Source organism: Carcharodon carcharias, chromosome 4 (genome assembly GCF_017639515.1).
Source record: "Carcharodon carcharias isolate sCarCar2 chromosome 4, sCarCar2.pri, whole genome shotgun sequence".
Classification (NCBI taxonomy): domain Eukaryota; kingdom Metazoa; phylum Chordata; class Chondrichthyes; order Lamniformes; family Lamnidae; genus Carcharodon; species Carcharodon carcharias.
The window spans coordinates 183489371-183510935 of record NC_054470.1 but is presented as its reverse complement, the minus strand read 5'-3'; the positions used below and the strand labels follow the sequence as shown (position 1 = coordinate 183510935).

The window sequence follows — 21565 nt, the reverse complement described above, 5'->3', positions numbered from 1 at the left end:
AGAATTCAAGAGAAACATCTTTACCCAAAGAGTAGTTGAAATTTGGAACATTAAGGCAAACAGCATTTAATGAGAAACTAGATAAATATATGAGGGAGAAAGGAAGAGAAGGACGTGCAGATAGGCTAAGGTGAAGAAGGGTGGGAGATGGCTCGAGCAGTAAATAAATATCAGCTTAGAACATTTAGGCCGAATGCTCCCCTGTAACTTCTGTGTAACGTTGTATGTTGCTTTATTCAGCTGGGAGCCTGGAAGAAGCCCAATCTCCTGTTGTGTGTAAAGCTTTACACACTCTCTGTCTCTCTCTCTTTCTCTCTGGCAACCTTCCATCTTGTGAGAAGATGGCTTGCACCTTGCTGGTCAGCTCTGTGTTACACAGCAAGATATAAGCTAAATACTGCAGATGCTGGAAATCTAAAACAAAAGCAGAAAATGCTGGAAGAACTCAGCAGGTCCGACAGCATCTGTGGAGAGAGAAACAGAGTTAACATTTCGAGTCCGTATGACTCTTCTTCAGAGCTCAGTTGTCTGTGTCGATGTCCACCACTTCCACGTCTTTTACAATGCACATGTGGTTACGGCCTAATTCTCATTTCATCCCTGAACACTACAGCTGGCGATAATAAAATAATAATGTCAAGGTTGTGCTGAAGACTTCAGCATGGAGCCAGCATTCCGGCTAATAATTCATCACCTCCCAGCTGTGAAGCTGAGAAGTCCCTATTTTTCCTGTTCTCGCTCTCTCTCTCTCGGCTAATTTTACAAAGCTGTCAAAAGCTGCAGCAAAATTACTGGTTATCACTGCTTTATCGAGCCAGAATGACAAGGCTACATTAGAGTGGGAATATTGTCTGACTGAAACCAGGGCTGTAAATTGAAAACCCTGACACATGGAGACAATTACTATGTAAATTGTTGCTCAGAATCTTCGCTTTGGTATTTTCTAAAGCTGCAGTTGTCACTTGCCCGATGACAAGTGGGCATTGTATTCCTGGCAATAGAGGAACTGAGAAAGGTCTCAGTGGAGGCGCCATTTAACAGGGGTAGCGGCAGCAAGAAAGAGAATCAGATCTTTTAAAAGATAAGAGTGCCTGTTTTCCCTTAATGGTGTCCTATTTTAACGGTGGAAACTCTTCTCATTTGTAATGCATCTCTCTAGTACTTTTTTCTTCTGAACGAATGCCTTGGAATATGCTTGTTGACTTTCCACTGCCTGTATTATCAGGTATCAGCACCCTCTTCAGATTCAGAAGGCGTTCATTCATCTCTCCTTGCTCTACGCGGACAGATGCAATTGCTTTCTATGTTCCTGTAGTAGTGGGATCCTTAAACTAGACAAATTATCTTCAAGGTAAGAGTTTAGAAGGTTTCTCTGTAGATTTGACACTTGCATAACTTTGGTTCTCAAACTTGACTGGTGCCGGGTCTAAAAGGGTTAAACTACAAGGTCAAATAACATGTATGAGTTTTGTAATCCTTTGAGTGTAGAAGATCAAGAGGTGACCTATTTGAAGTGTTTAAGATTATTAAATGATAGAAAGAAACGGTTTCCTCTGGTCAGGGGGGTCCAGATCAAGAGGGCACAGCCTACAAATTCGAACTAGACTATTCACAGGTGATGCCAAGAGCACTTCTACACACAAAGGGAAAAGGAAACCTGGAATTCTCTCCTCCAGAAAAGCTGCAGGAGCTTTAGTGGTTCAATTGAAAATATCACAGCAGTGATTGAAAGGCTTTTTCTTGGGGTCAGAGAACCAAGGCCGGAAGGTAGAGTTAAGTTACAGATCAGCTATGATCTAATTGAATAGTGGAACAGACTCAAAAGGCTGAATGCCCTCGTCCTGTTCCTGTGAATGTCATTCAGAATAAAAGATAGTAAATGAATGTTCAGCAGGTGCAATGCCTCATAACGACCAGCTATGTTCACACAGTGAGTGATTTCATTATTGAAAGCTGTGCCAACTCAGCGTTTCTCCCGTTGGCTCAGACTTACTGGTGATGTCAAACCAACATCCTACCTCATTCTTTGGGCAAGCATTAAAGATGTTTGAAGAATCACAAAGTGGAGTCCTCCTGATGTCCTGCCCGATGTTATTCCTCATCCAGAACCATTGGGGCTAAAGCTCATTCGAACGACTGGCACATTTTTTTTATTCATTCACGGGATGTGGGCATTGCTGGCTGGGCCAGAATTTATTGCCCATCCCTAGTTGCCCTTGAGAAGGTGGTGGTGAGCTGCCTTCTTGAACTGTTGCAGCTCATATGGCGTCGGTACACCCACAGTGCTGTTAGGGAGGGAGTTCCAGGATTTTGACCTAGCGACAGTGAAGGAACGGCGATATATTTCCAAGTCAGGATGGTGACTTGGAAGGGAACTTCCAGGTTGTGGTGTACCCATCTATCTGCTGTCCTTGTCCTTCTAGGAGGTAGTGATTGAGGGTTTGGAAGGTGCTGTCTAAGGATCCTTGGTGAATTCCTGCAGTGCATCTTGTAGATAGTACACACTGCTGCTGCTGTGCGTTGGTGGTGGAGAGAGTGAATGTTTGTGGATGTGGTGCCAATCAAGCAGACTGCTTTGTCCAGGACTGTGTCCAGCTTCTTCAATGTTGTGGGAGCTGCACTCATCTAGGCAAGTGGGGAGTATTCCATCGCACTCCTGATTTGTACCTTGTAGATGGTGGACAGGCTTTGGGGAGTTAGGAGGTGAGTTACTTATTGCACAATTCCTAGCCTTTGACCTGCTCTTGTAGCCACAGTAATTATATGGCTAGTCCAGTTCAGTTCAGGTCAATGGTAAACCCCAGGATGTTGATAATGGGGGATTCAGTGATGGTAATGCCACTGAACATCAAGCAGCAATGGTTGGATTCTCTCTTGTTGGAGTTGGTCTTTGCCTGACACTTGTGTGGCGCGAATGTTACTTGCCACTTGTCAGCCCAAGCTGCATATTGTCCAGGTCTTGCTGCATTTGGACATGGGCTGCTTCAGTATCTGAGGAATGGTGCTGAACATTGTGCAATCATCAGCGAACATCCCCACTTCTGACCTTATGATGGAAGGAAGGTCATTGATGAAGCAGCTGAAGATGGTTGGGCCGAGGACACTACCCTGAAGAACTCCTGCAATGATGCCCTGGACCTGAAATGACTGCCCTCCAACAACTACAACTATCTTCCTTTGTGCTAGGTATGACTCCAATCAGTGGAGAGTTTTCCCCCTGATTCCCATTGACTCCAGTTTTGCTAGGGCTCCTTGATGCTACACTCAGACAAATGCTGCCTTGATGTCAAGGGCAGTCACTGTCACCTCACCTTGGGAGTTCAGCTCTTTTGTCCATGTTTGAACCAAGGCTGTAATGAGGTCAGGAGCTGAGTGGCCCTGGCAGAACCCAAACTGGGCATCAGTGAGCAGGTTATTGCTAAGTAAGTGCCGCTTGATAACACTATTGATGACCCTTTCCATTACTTTACTGATGATGGAGAGTAGACTGATGGGGCGCTAATTGGCCAGGTTGGATTTGTTCTGCTTTTTGTGTACAGGACATACCTGGGCAATTTTCCACATAGCCGGGTAGATGCCAGTCTTGTAGCTGTACTGAAACAGGTTGGCCAGGGGCTCAGCAAATTCTGGAGCACAAGTCTTCAGTACTATTGTTGGAATACTGTCAGGGCCCATAGCCTTTGCAGTATCCAGTGCCTACAGCCGTTTCTTGATATCACGTGGAGGAATCGAATTGGCTGAAGACTGGCATCTGTGATGCTGGGGACCTCCGGAGGAGGCCAAGGTGGATGATCCACTCTGCACTTCTGGCTGAAGATTGTTGCGAATGTTTTAGCCTTATCTTTTGTGCTGCGGTTTGGGCTCCTCCATCATTGAGGATGTGGATATTTGTAGAGCCTCCTCCTCCAGTGAGTTGTTTAATTGTCCATCACCATTCACAACTGGATGTGACAGGGCTGCAGAGCTTAGATCTGATCCACTGGTTGTGGGATCGCTTAGCTCCGTCTATCACTTGCTGCTTATGCTGTTTGGCAAGTAGTCCTGTGTTATAGCTTCACCAGGTTGACACCTCATTTTTAGGTATGCCAGTGCTGCTCCTGGCATGCCCTTCTGCACTCTTCATTAAACCAGGGTTGATCCCCTAGATTGATGGTAATGGTAGATATGCTGGGCCATAAGGTTACAAATTGTGTTTGAATACAATTCTGCTGCTGCTGATGGCCCACAGCGCCTCATGGATGCCCAGTATTCAGTTACTAGATCTGTTTCAAATCTATCCCATTTAGTATGGTGGCAGTGCCATGCAACATGATGGAGGGTATCCTCAACATGAAGGCAGAACCTCATCACCACAATGACTGTGCAGTGGTCACACCTACCGATACTGTCATGGACAGATGCATCTGCGGCAGGCAGATTGGTGAGGATGAGATCAAGTATGTTTCTCCCTCTTATTGATTCCCTCACCACCTGCTGCAGACCCAGTCTAGCAGCTATGTCCTTTAGGACTCAGCCAGCTCGGTCAGTAGCGGTGCTACCGAGCCACTCTTGGTGATGGGCATTGAAGTCCCCCATCCATTCTGCGCCCTTGCCACCCTCAATGCTTCCTCTAAGTAATGTTCAACACAGGAGTACTGATTCATCAGCTGAGAGAGGGTGGTTCATGGTAAATTGCTGGCTGCCATTAGCCTATTTTTTAATTAAGTCGCTGGTGAGACCATGGAGTGGACAATCTGACAGCGATTGCAGCAGAGACCATGTCAGCATAAAAAAGGAAATAACTTGCATTTATATAGTACCGTCCATACATCAGGACACCCCAATGCTCTTTTCTGCAAATGAAGGGTGTTTGCAAATTGATGTCGTATTTTAAGCTGTGGTGAGCTTCCAACCAAACATCTGCAGCATCACTAAGATCTGCAAAGTCAATGCCTCTGCTCCTGCCTCAGCTCAGCTGCTGCTGAAACCCTCAATCCTGCCATTGTTACCTTCAGACTATATCAACCTTTCCAGCATACACCTGGCTGGACTCCAATCTCCATGATTTAAGCTCACCCAAATCCTGCTCTCTCAACCTAATCTTGTCCTGTTCACCCCACACTTCTATGTTCGCTGACCTACATGGGCTCTTAGTTGTACAATACCTCAAGTTTAGAATTCTTATCTTTGTTTTCGGACCCATCCATGGTCTCACCTTTCCCTAACTCTGTGAACTCCTCCAGTCCTACAACCCTCCAAGATATCTGGGCTCCTCCAATTTTGGTGTTGACAATTTGAACCATTTCACCACTGGCAGCCATGCCTTAGGTTGCTGAGGCCCTAAGCTTTGGAATTTTCTCCCAACGTCTTTCCTTCTTTAAAATGCCCCTTAAACTCTTTGACCAAGTTTTGGTCATCTACCCAAATATCGCCGTATGTGGCTCAGCGTCAAGTTTTGTTTGATCATGCCTCTATGAAGTGTCTTGGGATATTTTACCACATTGCAAGTTCTGTATAAAAGCAAGTTGCTGCTTTGAACTGCAGCCACTGATAGGATGTAACAAACGATGGCAGCCAGGTTGCACAAACAACTGTGTAATTATGACTAGAAATGTTGGTAATAGAGTCACAGAGTCATAGAGGTCTACAGCACAGAAAAAGGTCCTTTGGCCCATCGAGCCTGCACCAGTCAAACAAGTACCTAACTATCCTAATCCCATTTTCCAGCACTAGGCCCATAGCCTTGTATGCCATGGCATCGCAAGTGCACATCCAAATGCTTCTTCAATATTATCAGGGTTTCCGTCTCTACCACCCTTTCAGGCAGTGAGTTCCAGATTCCCACCATCCTCTGGCTGAAAAAATTCTTCCTCACATCACCTTTAAACCTCCTGCCCCTTACCTTAAATCTATGCCCCCTGGTTATTGATCCCTCCGCCAAGAGGAAAAGTTCCTTCCTGACTAACCTATCTATGCCCCTCATAATTTTATACACCTCAATCATGTCCCCCCTCAATCTCCTCTGTTCCAGGGAAAATCACCCCAGTCCATCCAATCTCTCCTCATAGCTAAAACTCTCCAGCCCAGGCAACGTCCTGGTAAATCTCCTCTGCACTCTCTCTAGTGCAATCACATCCTTTCTATAATGCAGATTCCATAACGGTACCCAATACTCTAGCTGTTGAGAGACGAGGAGAAATCTTTTTCAAATAGTGCCGTGGGATCTTTTGCGTTCACCTGAAAAGGCAGACAAGGGGCGGGATTGTGCGCACCCGCCCACCGCTAGGATCTTGCGGTCCCGCCGCAAGTCAATGGACTTCTGACTGGGGCACTCCCTGGCCCGCGGCGGGTCCCACCCACGATGGGGCTGGAAAATCCCGGCCAAGGACTCAGTTTAATGTCTCAACTGAAGGATGCCATTTCCGACAGCGCAGCTCTCTCTCTCAGTACTGCACTCAAATGTCATTCTGGATTTTACACTCAAGGAGAGGCTTTTCCAAACTTTTTGGTCATGGTGGGGGAGGGGTGGTATTTATGGAAACTCAACCCGTTCAGATCTGCAACTTGCCCCTTGGGCCAATTTTCCGGATGATGAACCGTTAGCAGGCTGCCTCCAGGGTCACTGTTCCATGAAGGACTGTGGTGCAGAAAGCAGGGGTTTGATTTTTCATAGGCCCAGTGCAAGAGCAGCTGGCAGCCTTCACTGTGCCTGCAGTCGGAGTACTGCCGAGGGGAATGCAGCAGGTGAGGCAGGGATGGAATGGAGGGGAGATCAGCTGGATGGCACTGCATCAACCCCCAGCTGTTTCAGACATATCAGCCTCCAGGAACTCCTCATCCAATGGCAAGCCTCTGCCAGCAGTCCTGAGCTTTGCCCCATTATCGTCATTAAAGTTTGCAAAGCCCTTGAACGCTCACACCACTCCCATCTCCCACTGTGCCGCTGCTTCCACTGAGTTGCCGAGGTGCTGACATGGGGTGATGTTGGGAGAATTGCAGTCTTGGTGTAAGCTGGCAGTTGATTGCCTAATTATCCATCTTGATTGACTTCCCACTGCTACTGGGCATGTTGCAATCATTGCGCTAAACCGCACCCCCCCCCCCCCAACCCCCCACCCCCCCAACCACCACCACCACCACTACCAGGCAAAAAAACGGACAAAGTGGGAATGTTTTGGCCTTCCTTTCTGCAATCTTTTTTTTAAATTAATTTTGTTTTTTCCCCCTGCTCCCCACACCGTCAACCATTGCTAAATCTATCTCCAAGGTCCTGGTAAAATTCCACCCAAATCCCTGGAGCATGACTAATAAACCAGATATCTAATGTCAACAGGGAGGGTGATTTAAAAAAAGCCTTGCTCAAGGAATTCCATATTCCAGGCAATGCCTGCTTAGCTGAGAACTCTAAAATTATTGTGGCGTTAGCGTGTTAACATAGCTGCTCTGAAATGTGGGTGATATATGGACCCTTTTGCGAGGAAACATCCTGATAATTGAGCACATTCAAATTAGTAACATCAGCACTTTCAGAATGATCGCTTTTATTTTAATGGCCTACTTTGATTCTATGCGGGCGAGTAGGCTGTACAAATCTTTTACTTATTCTACGTTAATACAGAAATTACGCTTTTGGAAAGTGGGACAAAAAGTTAACCAATTTTCAACTCAGCGTTTATCATCACAAAATCCCGCAAGCTGAGAGCACACGTTTGCAGCCTGATCAGGCACCTCTTCCTCGGGCAAACTGAGCATCATGTCCTTTGGTTTTCTCACCTTGTACTGTGTCATTCACCCTCTACAGGAATCCTCCAAATTAGGCATTACCTTTCAGACCTCTTGCCCTGATGTCTTCCTGTTCAACAAAATGATTAGCAAACCCATTCAGCATGAACGTGAGACTGCCAATCACTCCTATTATTCGTACAATGCTCTGAATTTCACTGAATGCTCCAAAGCAAGTTCTTAGGATGTGGGTGACTCTGGTAAGACATTATTTATTGTCCAGCCTTAGTTCCTTAATGTTGTTAACTGTCAACCACCTCATTTAGGGCAAGAGCCACATATAAACCAAACCTCATGTGGGGTGGGATGTTCCTTTTCCTAAATGGCATTAATGAATCTGTTAGGTTTTTACCCTGGCTCAATAGCCTTCAATGTTATTTCCTCTGGCCCCAGGTCACAAGTTATCAGATTTATTGAATTTCACGCTTATCAGAGTGGAACAGCAGAGGAGATTAATATCTAGGTTGCCGGACTAGTACCAAAACCATTGGTTTCTCATTCCCTAGTCAAGAACAATAGCAGTCACCACTTTTCTTATTAGTTCATGAAATGTGCGCATTGCTGGCAAGGCTGGCATTGGTTGCCCATCCCTAATTGCTTTTGAGAAGATGCTGAGCCATGTTCTTGAACTGCTGTGTCTATGTGATGTAGGTTCACCTACAGTGCTGTTAGGAAGGCAGTTTGCGGGAGATGATGGCATAATGATAATGCCACTGGTCTTGAAATCCAGAGGCCCCAGCTAATGTTCTTGGGACAAGAGATCAAATCCCACTACAACAGCTGGTAGAATTTAAATTAATTTAACAAGTCTGGAATTGAAAAGTTAGCCTCAGTAATCTGGTTCACTGATGTCCAGGGAAAGAAATCTGACTTCCTTACCCAGTCTGACCTACATGTGACTGCAGACCCACAGCAATATAGTTGACTCTGAACTGCCCTTTGAAATGGTGTGGCAAGCCACTCAATTCAAGGGCAATTGGGGATGGGCAACAAATGCTGGCCTTGCTAGCAGCACCCACATCCCAATGAAAGAATAAAGAAAAACAGTTCCAGGATTTTGACCCAGCGACAATGAAGAACAGCATTATTGTTCCAAGCCAGGATGGTATATGGCTTGGAGGGGAACTTGCAGGTGGTGCTGCCCTTATCCTTGTAGATGGTATTGGTTGTGGGTTTGGAAGGTGCTGCCTAAGGAGCCTTGGTGAATTCCTACAGTACATCTTGTAGATGGTACTCACTGCTGCTACTGTGCGTCGGTGGTGGAGGGAGTGAATGTTTGTGGATGTGGTGCCCTCAATCAGGCTTCTTTGTCCTGGACGGTGTCAAGCTTCTTGAGTGTTGTGGAAGCTGCACTCATCCAGGCAAGTGGAGTGTATTCCATCACACTCCTGAATTGTGCCTTGTAGATGGAGGACAGTCTTTGGGAAGTCAAGAGGTGGGTAACTCATCACAGGATTCCTAGCCTCTGACCTGCTCTTGTAGCTACAATATTTATATGGCTAGTCCTGATTCCGATCAATTGTAACCCCCCAGGATGTTGATAGTGGGGGATTCAGTGATGGTAATGCCATTGAACGTCAAGGGGGGAGTGGTTAGACTCTCTCTTGTTGGAGATGGTCATTGCCTGGCACTTGTGTGGCATGAATGTTACTTAACACTTGTCAGCCCAAGCATGGATATTGTCCAGGTCTTGCATTTCAACATGGACTGCTTCAGCATCTGAGGTGTCACAAATGGTGCTGAACATTGTGCAATCATCAGCAAACATCCCCTTTCTGACATTATTTGGGAGGATGGTCATTGATGAAGCAACTGGAGATGGTTGGGCTGAGAACACTACCCTAAGTAACTCCTGCAACGATGTTCTAGAGCTGAGATGACTGACCTCTAACAACCACAACCACCTTCCTTTGTGTTAAATGTGATTCCATTGAATGGAGAGTTTTCTCCCGTTTCCCATTGACTCCATTTTTGCTAGGGCTTCTTGATGGCAGGCTCGATCAATTGCAGGCTTGATATCAAAGACATTCACTTGCATCCCACTACCCTGGACACTACCCTAAGGAACTCCTGCAGTGATGTCCTGAGGCTGAGATGATTGACCTCCAACAAGCACAACCATCTTCCTTTGTGTCAAGAATGACTCCATCGAATGGAGAGTTTTCCCCCGTTTCCCATAAAATTTACTGTAGAATCCATAGAATCACCTTATCAAGTCCCCATGTCACTGTATCCCTCAGCTCATCCTTTCTCCCCAGCAACGCATTCCATTGCGTTTTGGACTTTGCATGATATCCACTTCAGTAATCTTCAGTGTGTAACATACTCCACAACTCTTACACTTTGTGTGAACAAAATTCTGGGTTTGTACCACGTCTTCATATTCACTCATCGCTGCCTGATACCTAAGCTTCAATCTTATTGACAAGTATCAAATTTTCAGAATAAATGGGGAGTAAACATGACAACCACCTTCCAAAAGTAACTCCAAAATTAATGTGTCACTTGGTAAAACCCTGAAACATCGGTGTCAATATGCAACAGTTGGGGTGAGATGCATTAAGCCACTCTCTTCTCCTTTGTGGTCTTTGTGGGACCATCATGATCGATGATGCATTTTTATATTGCCTTTAACATAGCAAGCTGTCCCAGGGCAGTTCAAAGGGGCAATTATCAAACAAAATTTGACAGCAAGCCAGAGGGGAGAATTTTGAGCTCAGCGGACAGGCATGCGCCTGACCCAACTGTGCATAAAATGACACGCGGTGATGTTGGGCGAGTGTCCTGACATCATTGCGCACTCGCGCGATATTTCAATCTATCGCCTATTAAGGCCATTAAAAATGTAATGAAAAGAAATTTTTAGCTGCCCGTCCAACCTTACGGACAGAGTCACATGAGGGGACGAGGTTTCTAATATATTATAAACCTTTATTTTTTTATTTCGAAAACTGTTCTTCTCCCTGAGGTATCTCTGTCTCAGGGATACTTTCAAGCGCATGCTCACGCGCATGCACAAAGTTATTGCTCGCCCACCTCTCCCCCCCCCCACACACACACACACACACTGGCAGCGCTGAGCGTTGCTGCTCGTGTTTCACACTGAGTGGGCCTTTATTGGCCAGCCAGCCTGAAATCACAGTCCGGCCCCTATCGCGGACGGCGGGCGGCTTCCCGACCACCCCCGCTGAGCCCACCCAAGGAGGGGAAAACCCTCCCCCAAGGCCGGGATTTTCCAGCCCTGTGGTGGCTGGACCCACTGCAGGAGATTCGGCGACCCAGCCAAAAGCCCATTGACTTCCGGCGGGACCAGACGATCCAGGCGGCTGGTGGGACTTGAAAATCCAGCTGATAGTTTTATGTAGGACCGGTGACCAAACGCTTGATCAAAGGTGTGAGTTTTAAGGAGCGGTTTTAAGGAGGAGAAGTGCAGGGTGCAATTTGCGGAGTTTAGTGTCTGGGCAGTTAAAGGCACAGCTGCTAGTGGTGGAGTGATGTAAACTGGGGATGTGCAAGGGGCCAAAATTGGAAGAGTACAATGTTCTTGGAGGTTTGTTACCTCTAGTGTCTCCAAGGATCTATTCTTGAACTCCTCCTATTTCTCATTTACCTGCTGCCCTCCATGATATCAGTGAAAAACACAGTCAGTTCCATGTGCCTGCCAAAGGCACCCACCTCTACCTCACCGCTACCTCTCTCGACCCTTCCCCTGTTTCTAAATTGCCCAACTGCTTCTCCGGCACACAACATTGGATGAACAGAAATCTCCAAGTGAAGATTGGAACCATTGTTTTTAGTCCCTGCCCCATTTTCTGAGCCACCGACTTCATCCATCTCCCTGGCAATCTTGATGTCCTATTTCAGGGTGAGATGAGCTTCTGATCGCACATTTGCTCCATCGCCAAGACAACCTATTACCACCTCTATATCATCATCCTACTCCACCCCTGCCTCAGCTCACCTGCTGCTGAAATCCTCGTCCATGCCAGACCTCCAGACTATTCCAACACATGCCTGACCAGATTTGCATTTCCCACTGCCAATAACCTTAACATCATCCAGAACCCTGCTACCTGTGCCCTAACTTGCAGCAAGTTCACCTGTCACCCACCCCCACCGTGCCTGCTGACCTACTTGGTTCCAGGTCAAACAGCATCTTGATTTTAAAATTCTCATCTTTGTTTTCAAACCCCCCCCCCTCCCCCACCCCCCTCCACCCACCACATCTCTATAATCTCCTGCAGGCCTAGAGCCCTCCAAGATATCTGCACTCCTCTGATCTTGGACCCTTGAGCATCACTAATTTTAATCGCTTCACTGTCAGATGCCAAGCCTTCATTTGCCTAAGCCCTAAAATTCCCTCACTAAACCTCATGGCCTCTCTACTTCGTTTCCCTCCTTTAAGACACTCCATAAAACATGCCTCTTTGAAGCTGACTGCCTTACCCTCTCCTTATGTGGCTCGGTGTCAAACGTTCTTTGATATTGCTACAATGAAATGCCTGGGGCCATTTTATTACGTTAGAGGCGCTATATACATGCAAGCTGTCGTTGTTTTTGAACTGAAGAGCACACCTTGCATTGCATTGCAAACAGATGTCTGAAGCAGTTCTAGTGAGGGTGGGGTGAGGTAGTGAGGATGTAGCTCAAGATACAATCCAATAGCCTTTTAGTCTTAAACTCTGTGAGGCCAACTGCAAGCATTGATTAGCTAAACTGTGTTTGTCCCTGTCACAGTTGTTTCTTTCTGATTAAACTCCAAGTTTTCTGATTGAAAGTGTTCTGCTTCGTATTGACCTGTTGATGAAATTACATGTATTTATTCATAACAGATTTCATCTTCTCCTGTTTGAAGCAAAATTGAGAGGAGAAGCAAAATCAAAGCAGGAAATCAGAAGCGTCCAACAGTGAAGAAATTAGTCAGGTCTCTTGAACATCTTGAAGTATGAGATGGAATGAATTTAGCTCAATAACACTTTGAACGAGTGCCACTGATTGTAAGGATTGTGACATCTCATTGTAGTTATGCAGAGCACAATCACATGTCTTGGCCACAAGCTGCTGAATGTTTTACTTTGCAGAAGTATTTCCCAGGCTGGGAGCAGTATATGCTGGTTGGACATCGTGCTAGCTATTCATTTCCCTTTCAACTTCCCACACTTCACCCCATCTCGGGATTGAGTGGGTCCACCCACTTGTCTCTTTTGCTGATGGTACATCTCTTTGCCCCTATATTTTAACATTTGCATGCAACCAACAGCAAAGAGAGGAAGAAATTGTTTTAAACAACCTTAAAGCATCCCAAAATACTTTACAGCCAATTAAGTACTTTGTGAATTGTAGCCACTGCTGTAATGTAGTGTTGTTTGGTGTCTCTCTAAGAGGTCTGGAGACTTGTATGTTCAAACATAAACCATTTATTGTTAACCCACAACTATGTACATACCCAGATACTACCATGCATGGGTGCTGGCTCCTTCTAGACACTAATCCACATTCTACTATCATGTCATTCTCTACATCACACTGTGGGAGGTACTGTTCTGAGTCCCACATTAATCTTTGTTCTGCTGAACACCTTTATACTACAACGGCGTGCTGCTGTCGCTTAAAGGCATACACAACAGTAAGAATCAGTTAACTTGTGGAAAGCAATCTCCCACAAACAGCAACGTGATTGTGACCAGATAATCAGTGATGTTGGCTAAGGTACTGGGGGGAACTCCCCTGCTCTACATCAAAATAGTACTGTGGTGTATTTTATGTCCTCATGTGAGGGCAGACAGGGGTCTTAATGTAAGACTTCATCCTGAAGGTGGTACCTCTGACAGTGCTGCACTCTCCCTCCATACTGCATTGGAGTTCCAAGCTTGTTATGGACAAAGAAATAGACAAGTTGCAAAAAAATGTTTTGGATTGGGGGAGAGTGGATTTTAGTAAAATAAGACAGGATCTGGCCAAGGTAGACTGGGAACAGCTATTTGTGGGGAAGTCTACAGAGGAGCAGTGGGGGGGCGTTCAAAAAGGAAATGGGGAGAGTACAGGCTCAACATGTTCCCTCCAGGGTGATAGGAAGGAGTAACAAGCCCAGAGAACCATGGATGACCAGAGATATTGAGAATACAATGAGAAAGAAAAGAAAGGCTTTTAGCAGGTACAAGGGAAACAAATCAGCAGAGGCATTAGTGGAGTACAGAAAATGAAGGGTGGAGCTTAAGAAAGCAATTAGGAGAGCAAAGAGGGGATATGAAAAAGCTCTGGCTGGTAAAAGTTGGGAAAATCCCAAGATATTCTATAAGTATATCAATGGGAATAGGATAACCAGGGAAAGAGTAGGGCCCATAAGGGACCAAGGGGGCAATCTATGGGTGGAGCCAGAGGACATCGCTAGAGTGTTGAACGAATACTTCACATCTGTCTTCACGCAAGAGAATGAGGATGAAGATATGGAACTCAGAGAGAGAGACTGTGAGGTTCTTGAGCAAATTGATATAGGGAGTGACAAGGTATAGGAGGTGTTAAAAGTGGCAGACTTAAAAGTGGACAAATCTCCAGGTCTGAATAATTTGTGTCCCAGACTGCTGAGGGAGGCAAGGGAGGAGATCGCAGGGGCTCTGCCCCAAATTTTTAATTCCTTTCTGGCCACGGGGGAGGTGCCAGAGTACTGGAGAACAGCTAACGTGGTTCCGCTATTTAAGAAGGGTTGTAGAGATAAGCCAGGGAACTACAGGCCAGTGACTCTCACGCCAGTAGTAGGGAAACTATTGGAGAAAATTCTGAAGGAGATTATCTATCTCCACTTGGAGAGGCAAAATTTGATCAGGGATAGTCAGCATGGCTTTGTCAGAGGGAGGTCATGCCTAACAAATTTGATTGAATTTTTTGAGGAGGTGCCAGGTGTGTAGATGAGGGTAGTGCCCTTGATGTAGTTTATATGGATTTCAGCAAAGCCATTGACAAGGTCCCACATGGAAGACTTATAAAGAAGGCAAATGCACATGGGATACAGGGTAATTTGATAAGGTGGATTCAAAATTGGCTTAGTTGTAGGAGACAGAAGGTGATGACGGAAGGATGCTTTATTGACTGGAAGCCAGTGTCCAGTGGCGTACCACAGGGATCTGTGCTCGGTCCCCTATTATTTGTCATTTATATAAACAACATAGATGACTATGTGTGGGGTAGGATTAGTAAGCTTGTGGAAGCCACAAAGATTGGCCGGGTGGTTATCAGTGAGGTTGAGTGTCTTGGGCTACAGGAAGATATAGATGGGATGGTCAAATAGGCAGATAAGTGGCAGATGGAATTTAACCCTGAAAAGTGTGAGGTGATACACTTTGGAAGGAGTAATTTGACAAGGAAGTATTCAATGAATGGCATGACACTAGGAATTTCTGAGGAACAAAGGGACCTTGGTGTGTGTGTCCATAGATCTCTGAAGGCGGAGGGTCATGTTAGTGGGGTGGTGATAAGGGCAAACAGGACACTTGCCTTTATCAATCGAGACATAGATTACAAAAGTAGAGAGGTCATGTTGGAGTTGTATAGAACCTTGGTGAGGCCACAGCTGGAGTACTGTGTGCAGTTCTGGTCGCCACATTATAGGAAGGATGTGATTGCACTGGAGGGGGTGCAGGGGAGATTCACCAGGATGTTGCCTGGGATGAAACGTTTAAGTTATGAAGAGAGGTTGGATAGACTTGGATTGTTTTCATTGGAGCAGAAAAGACTGAGGGGTGACCTGATTATGAGGGGCATGGACAGGGTGGATAAGGAGCAGCTGTTTCCCTTAGTGGAAGGGTCAGTCACAAGGGGGCATAAGTTCAAGGTGAGGGGCAAGAGGTTAAGGGGGGATGTGAGGAAAAACTTTTTTACTCAGTGGGTTGTGACGGTCTGGAATGCGTTGCCTAGGAGGGTGGTGGAGGGGGGTTGCCTCACATCCTTTAAAAAGTACCTGGATGAGCACTTGGCACATCATTACATTCAAGGCTATGGGCCAAGTGCCGGTAAATGGGATTAGGTAGGTAGGTCAGGTGTTTCTCACGTGTTGGTGCAGACTCAATGGGCCGAAGGGCCTCTTCTGCATTGTGTGAGTCTGTGATTCCAGCCTGAGTTAGGTAGTCAAGATACTGACGTATGATTAGAACCTTGAAACCTTTGACTTAGAGGCTAGAGTGCTATCCACACTGGAAAGAAGCTCCAATATAATAACTGAAGTGATCACATAGTGAAACTATGTGTAATCCGTAATTGAGCCCAGGGTGCTAACGGTGAATAGCGAAACAGAATATTAATTAAATGGAGAGAGACGACAGGACACTGCAGTACAGAGGGGTCTGGGTGTCCTTGTACCTTAATCACAACAAGTTATAGCATTCAGGTACAGCAAGTAATAAGGAAGACAAGTGGAGTGTTGGCCTTTATTGCAAGAGGGATGGAGTATAAAAGTCGGGAAGTCTTGCTACGGCTGTACAACTAGAGTACTGTGTACCATTTTGGTCACCTTAGGGAGGGATATACTTTCATTGGAAGCAATTCAGAGATGGATCGCTAGACTGATTCTTGGGGTTGTCTTTCGAAAGGTTGAGCAGGTTGGGCCTGTACCCATTGGAGTTTAAAAGAATGAAAGGGGATCTTATTGAATCAGATAAGATTCTGAAGGGGCTTGACGAGGTAGATGCAGAGAAACTGTTCCCCCTCGTGGGGAATCTGAAACTAGGAGGCAAGGATTCAAAATAAGGATTCTTCCATTTAAGACAGAGATCAGGAGGAATTCCTTCTCTCAGACAGCCATTAGTCCTTGGAATTCTCTTCCCCACACAGCATTGGAGGTCACTGAACATATTCAAGGCCGAGCTTTGATCTACAAAGGAGTCAAGAGTTATGAGAGACTGACAGGAAAGTGGAGTTAAGGCCACAATCAGATCAGCCATGATTTTGTTGAATGGCGGAGCAGGCTCAATAGGATGAACGGCCTACTCTTGCTCTCATTTCTTATGACCTTATGAAAGCTCCCCTCTTCTCAACTGTATGAGCTATCTAGCCTTGTGGCAGAGGGGTTTGAGTGGGCTGTGATCAGAATGGAAACACTGCACAAAGAAAGAGTGAAAAAACCAAAGGACTTTAATGACACCTGGCCCCTTCAATGAATGAGGAATATAACTGCAAAAGCAGCATTTTGCAATGTCCTACATGGTAAATGAGGATTGTTCATGAGTTGAGTGAAGTGCTTTAGAACATTGTGCTACAGTTTAACTACCAGCCAGTGCCTTACTACTATAATCATGTGGGAACTTGGGGGAAATTGTTCACTTATTTAAGGTCTCCAGATGGACAAGGCTCAGCGCAGTTTCACAATCTGATCCAGCAACATGTGAGAATGTTCCATTAATATTTGGCTTGAAGCTAAATGCTGTCATTTCAAACCATGCTGGGCTTTACACAATCTTTAAAACTACCGCAGACTCCAACTTATATAGAACACCATGAGCAGCAGGGCTGAGAGTCAGGGGGTGAGAGATTCAAATGACCACTCTCTCCGCGCTCTACTGTAGTGCAGGAGTAGACAAGTGAGCTGACAGAAACTTCAAGAATGGCTAAACTGTAAATTGAGAGTTGACTCTAGGTTTCATCATGGCAAAAAGTGCTTATTCCAGATTTATACACAGCAGAGCATTAGGGTTTAGAATAGGACCACTTGGCTAGAAATGGTTTGCATAACAAATTTAGGCATGTTTGCATCATATTTTGGATTGGGAAAGTCGCCTCCCTTCGCTACTTCCCTGCTTTTAGACTCCATTTGGGTCTGAGTCTCTATTCACGCCGAGACCCAGACCACAATTGGTCCTATATTGTATCGTAATGGTTATGTTGCTGGACTGGTGATCCAGGGACCTGAATGAATGGTCCGGTGAATGTGAGTTCAAATCCCACCATTGGTAACTTAAGAATTTGAATACCGTTGAAAAGAAAATGTGGGATTAAAAAGTTGGTACCGCCAGATGTGACTGTGAAGCTGCCAGAGTGTTGCAAAAATCCAACTAGTTCACTAACGTCCCTTTGAGAAGGAGACTGAACTTACCCCCCCCCCCGCCCCCCCGCCCCCGAGTGGGGTACGGGAACCCCTAGAAGTCCCATCACAATGGCTCTGCGGCAATTGCAAAAATGTTTGAATGCCCGATGGGCAATTCCCCTCCTTCCCGGGACCCTCCAAATAAGTCTCCGACTCTGCGTTAGAGCTGGAGACTCCGAGAGTTCCGACTTACTTACCAAATAGTTATCCAGGAAATATTAGACAGATTAAAACCTGGTCTAAACCTGGGTAACTATACAACTGACCCCCCGAATCGCTCACACTGTCCCCTTCCCCGACTCCTCCCTGAGCCCACCACCCACCTTCCCCATCCTAATCGAACCCTTACTACAACCCCCCCACCCCCTGACTCCCCCACTGACACCCTGATGCCCACCTGAGCTGATTACCACCCCCCCCCCCCTCGCCCAACTCACTCCCTAACCTCTGATCTGACCCAACATAACCACCCTACCCAACTACCTGCAGCGGTTCAAGAAGGCAGCTCATCACCACCTTCTCAAGGGAAGTTAGGGATGGGCAATAAATGCTGGCCCAGCCAGCAACACCCGCATCCCATAAATAAATAAATTGGAAAATAACTACCACCCTATTGCCCTATCTACTTGCCTTACCCACCTTACCCTCTCACCCATCTTACCCACTTACCTTACCCTCTCACCCATCCTACCCCCTTACCCACCCTAAACTCTCACCCATCCTACCCCTTTACCTACTTTGCCACTTACCTTTTCTCCATATCTTTTCAAAGAAGCTTTGGGCCATTCAAATTCTCTACTTACCACAATGCGACAGCTAGTGCCATAAAAAGGGGGCATGGTTTTTTCACAGATTCTCCCTGCTGCTCCCTACGGGGTTCCCTGCACTGACTGACGTCTGCGGGATCCTCCATTGGGAGACTGCCCTGAAAAATCAGAGGAAGCTAAGCGAGTATTTTTTTGTTTTGTCTGTTCAGGGTTGGAAACAGGAATTCCGACCCTGAACAGAAGATTCGGACCATCGTATCCTTACCCAGTTCGGCCTAGATTTGATTGTGGTCTCAGATCAACATAGTTAACTCTTAACTGCCCCTCTGTAGCTGTTAAATCACTCAGTTGTGTCAACTTATCAAATGGAACGATTCAAGAATAAGTCTAACACGATCACCACTGCTGCTTCCTTCTCAGGGCAGTTAACACAAGGGGCAATACATGATACCTTGTCAACAATACCCACATCCTAAAATTTAGCAGTTTTTTTTAAAAAATAGGTTAACACCAGATCACTGGCAAATTCCAACAAGGTCGGTTCCTCAAGGAAACTAAATGTTATATTGGTGGGCAAGGAATGCGGAGTGGGGGAGCATTGACTTGGAGAGGGATTTTCACTGCCCTCCATACTTCATTAAAGTGAGCTAATAATTCTCTCGGCAGGTCATGGTTGATCAGCTCCAATAATCTCTGCAGTGATGAAAAGAGAAAATGCTGGGAAACCTCAGCAGGTCTGGCAGCATATGTGGAGAGGGAAACAGAGTTAAAGGGCAGAATCTTCAGGTCACGCAGTGATGTCAGGCAGGGGTCCCAAAGTCACCGCGCTTCATTCAGATCGTCAGTTCGGCAGGCACGCACTGGAGTCGGCTGCGCGTCCGTCGAACTGTCAAAGGTCTATTAAGGCTATTTAAATAGTGATTAAACTAATTAACTGAGCTGCCCATCCAACCTTAAGGTTGGCGGGCAGAGGAAGAGCCCAGGCGGCCTCCGCATTTATCCTGAAACCTCGTCCCACGGGCAGGATGAGGTTTCATGAAGGTTTTTTAAAGTTTAGTAAAAATGTTTGATAAAATTCATTGACGTGCCCCAGCTCATGTGACCACCATCTTAATTTTTTTTTCCTTTATTAAAATTTTCAAAAATAAACCTGATCTCCCTGAGGCAGCTCTTTGCCTCAGGGAGATTTCTGTACTCTGTCAGGCGCATGCACGAAAGAGTGCAGACCCCGACTCAGCCTACCACCCCCCGACCCCCCCACTATCACAGGGAGTGCACAGTGTTTCCCGGTGTGCGTCATGCTGGGCTGACCTTAATTGACCCACCCATGTAAAATAGCAGCACACTGCCAATCGTGGGCGGCAATCGGCTATGCGCTCGCCCAGGCCCATGTCTGTCCAACCCCCCGGACTTGAACCGTTAACTCTGTTTCTCTCTCCACAGATGCTGCCAGACCTGCTGAGGTTTTCCAGCATTTTCTCTTTTTAATACTAACATGGATTGCCCATTTTGCTGACTTGTGGCTGTACTGATACCAGCTGAAAGAGCTGATTCAATGAATTCCCTTTGCTGTCAAGAGGCTGTGCACGCAGTAAATCCACATCCGATAATCATTAACACTGTGTCCGCTATTATCCAATATGGAGCTGCAGTATGCCAAGCAAGCCCCAACTGCAGGCCCTAACAAAAGTGGCTCTTAATTTTTGTGCATACAAATATGTACACTTTTTTTGGCTATTGGCTTTCCAGCCAGAGGAAAATGACGGTCAGGTAAAGAACAAAGTGCCCGTCAAACCAGCCCCACAGTCACGGGGCTCCATGTGCTTCCTAATTCCTTCTGCAACCATACAATGTCCTAGGAGGTGAGAGAAAGAAACTCCTGGTGAGAAAGAGGTGCGGAAAATTCAATCCCAACCTCCTCAGGCAGGAGACAACACTGACCATGCTTGTGTTCTCCAGTAGTTTTCTCCTGTAGTACAAATTGTTGTAATGGTTGAAATTTGGCATTCTTGTGTTTGTCCTGATGAGTGCAAGATGAAAACCTTCAGCAACATGTCTCTCTTTTCAGCAATATTCAAGTTCTGCACTACCAATTGGCTATTTTTTTTTCTTGCAGTCCATGTTATGACCCAATGTACTGCATGGGAAGAGGCCTGCTGTTAAGGGCTGGAAGGTTACTGGCTCCCATGGAACTGCACCTCAACAGCGGGTCACTTCGGGAGGACAGGAGGAAATAGTTGTAAAAAAGGAGCGAGGGATAGAATGAAACAAAGTTTCCACATCTTCCTGTATTTCTGTTGAACAAGAGCATTAAGCATTACTGGTAGATGGAGTAAGGTGCAGACCAGCTATGATTATATTGAATGGCAAAACAGGATCGAGAGGCTTAATGGCCTACTCCATTTCCTAATCTTACTTGTGCTGCCTTTGGAGTAACCAGACTTCCCCAAGAACAGAACAAATGACATCCTCACCCTTCGGCTCCCTTCCCTGCCACCCATCCCCCATCATGAATGTGTCAAGTGATTTGAGAATAGCAACAGGTTGGACTTTAGCCAGTTTATCTTCCTTCCAGGAAGTAGTGAGCCTGTGAGTGAGTTGCTGGTAGGGTTGCCAACTGTGCTTAAAAGTATTCTTGGAGTTTTCATCACATGACTTGCCCCCACGATCCCGACATTAGTCGGCCAACACATCCATCCTTGTGACGCACTGCCTTCCCACACCAATTGGAAAGTAAAAAGACTCAATATCAATTGAATGATGCTTGACTGTCAGCCAAACAGCCTTTCCCCCACCAGCCCCATTTTCGATATTTTTATACCTGGTAGAGAGAAACAGCCAAAGAAAAAAAATGTTAAATGATTTTTTTCTCCAGGGTTGCACACAGCTGTGTCCTGGGGATTGATCTTCAATTCCTGGAGACTCCAGACCAGTCCTGGAGGGTTGGAAATCCTAATTTCTGGTT

General features: G+C 46.0%; 1 protein-coding gene across 2 annotated transcripts in view; it reads left to right on the top strand.

Moving 5' to 3' along the window:
- The window catches only part of galntl6 (polypeptide N-acetylgalactosaminyltransferase like 6), a 1468073-nt gene that overhangs the window by 524764 nt on the left and 921744 nt on the right, over positions 1-21565 (top strand). The gene's annotated exons all lie outside the window — the stretch shown is intronic.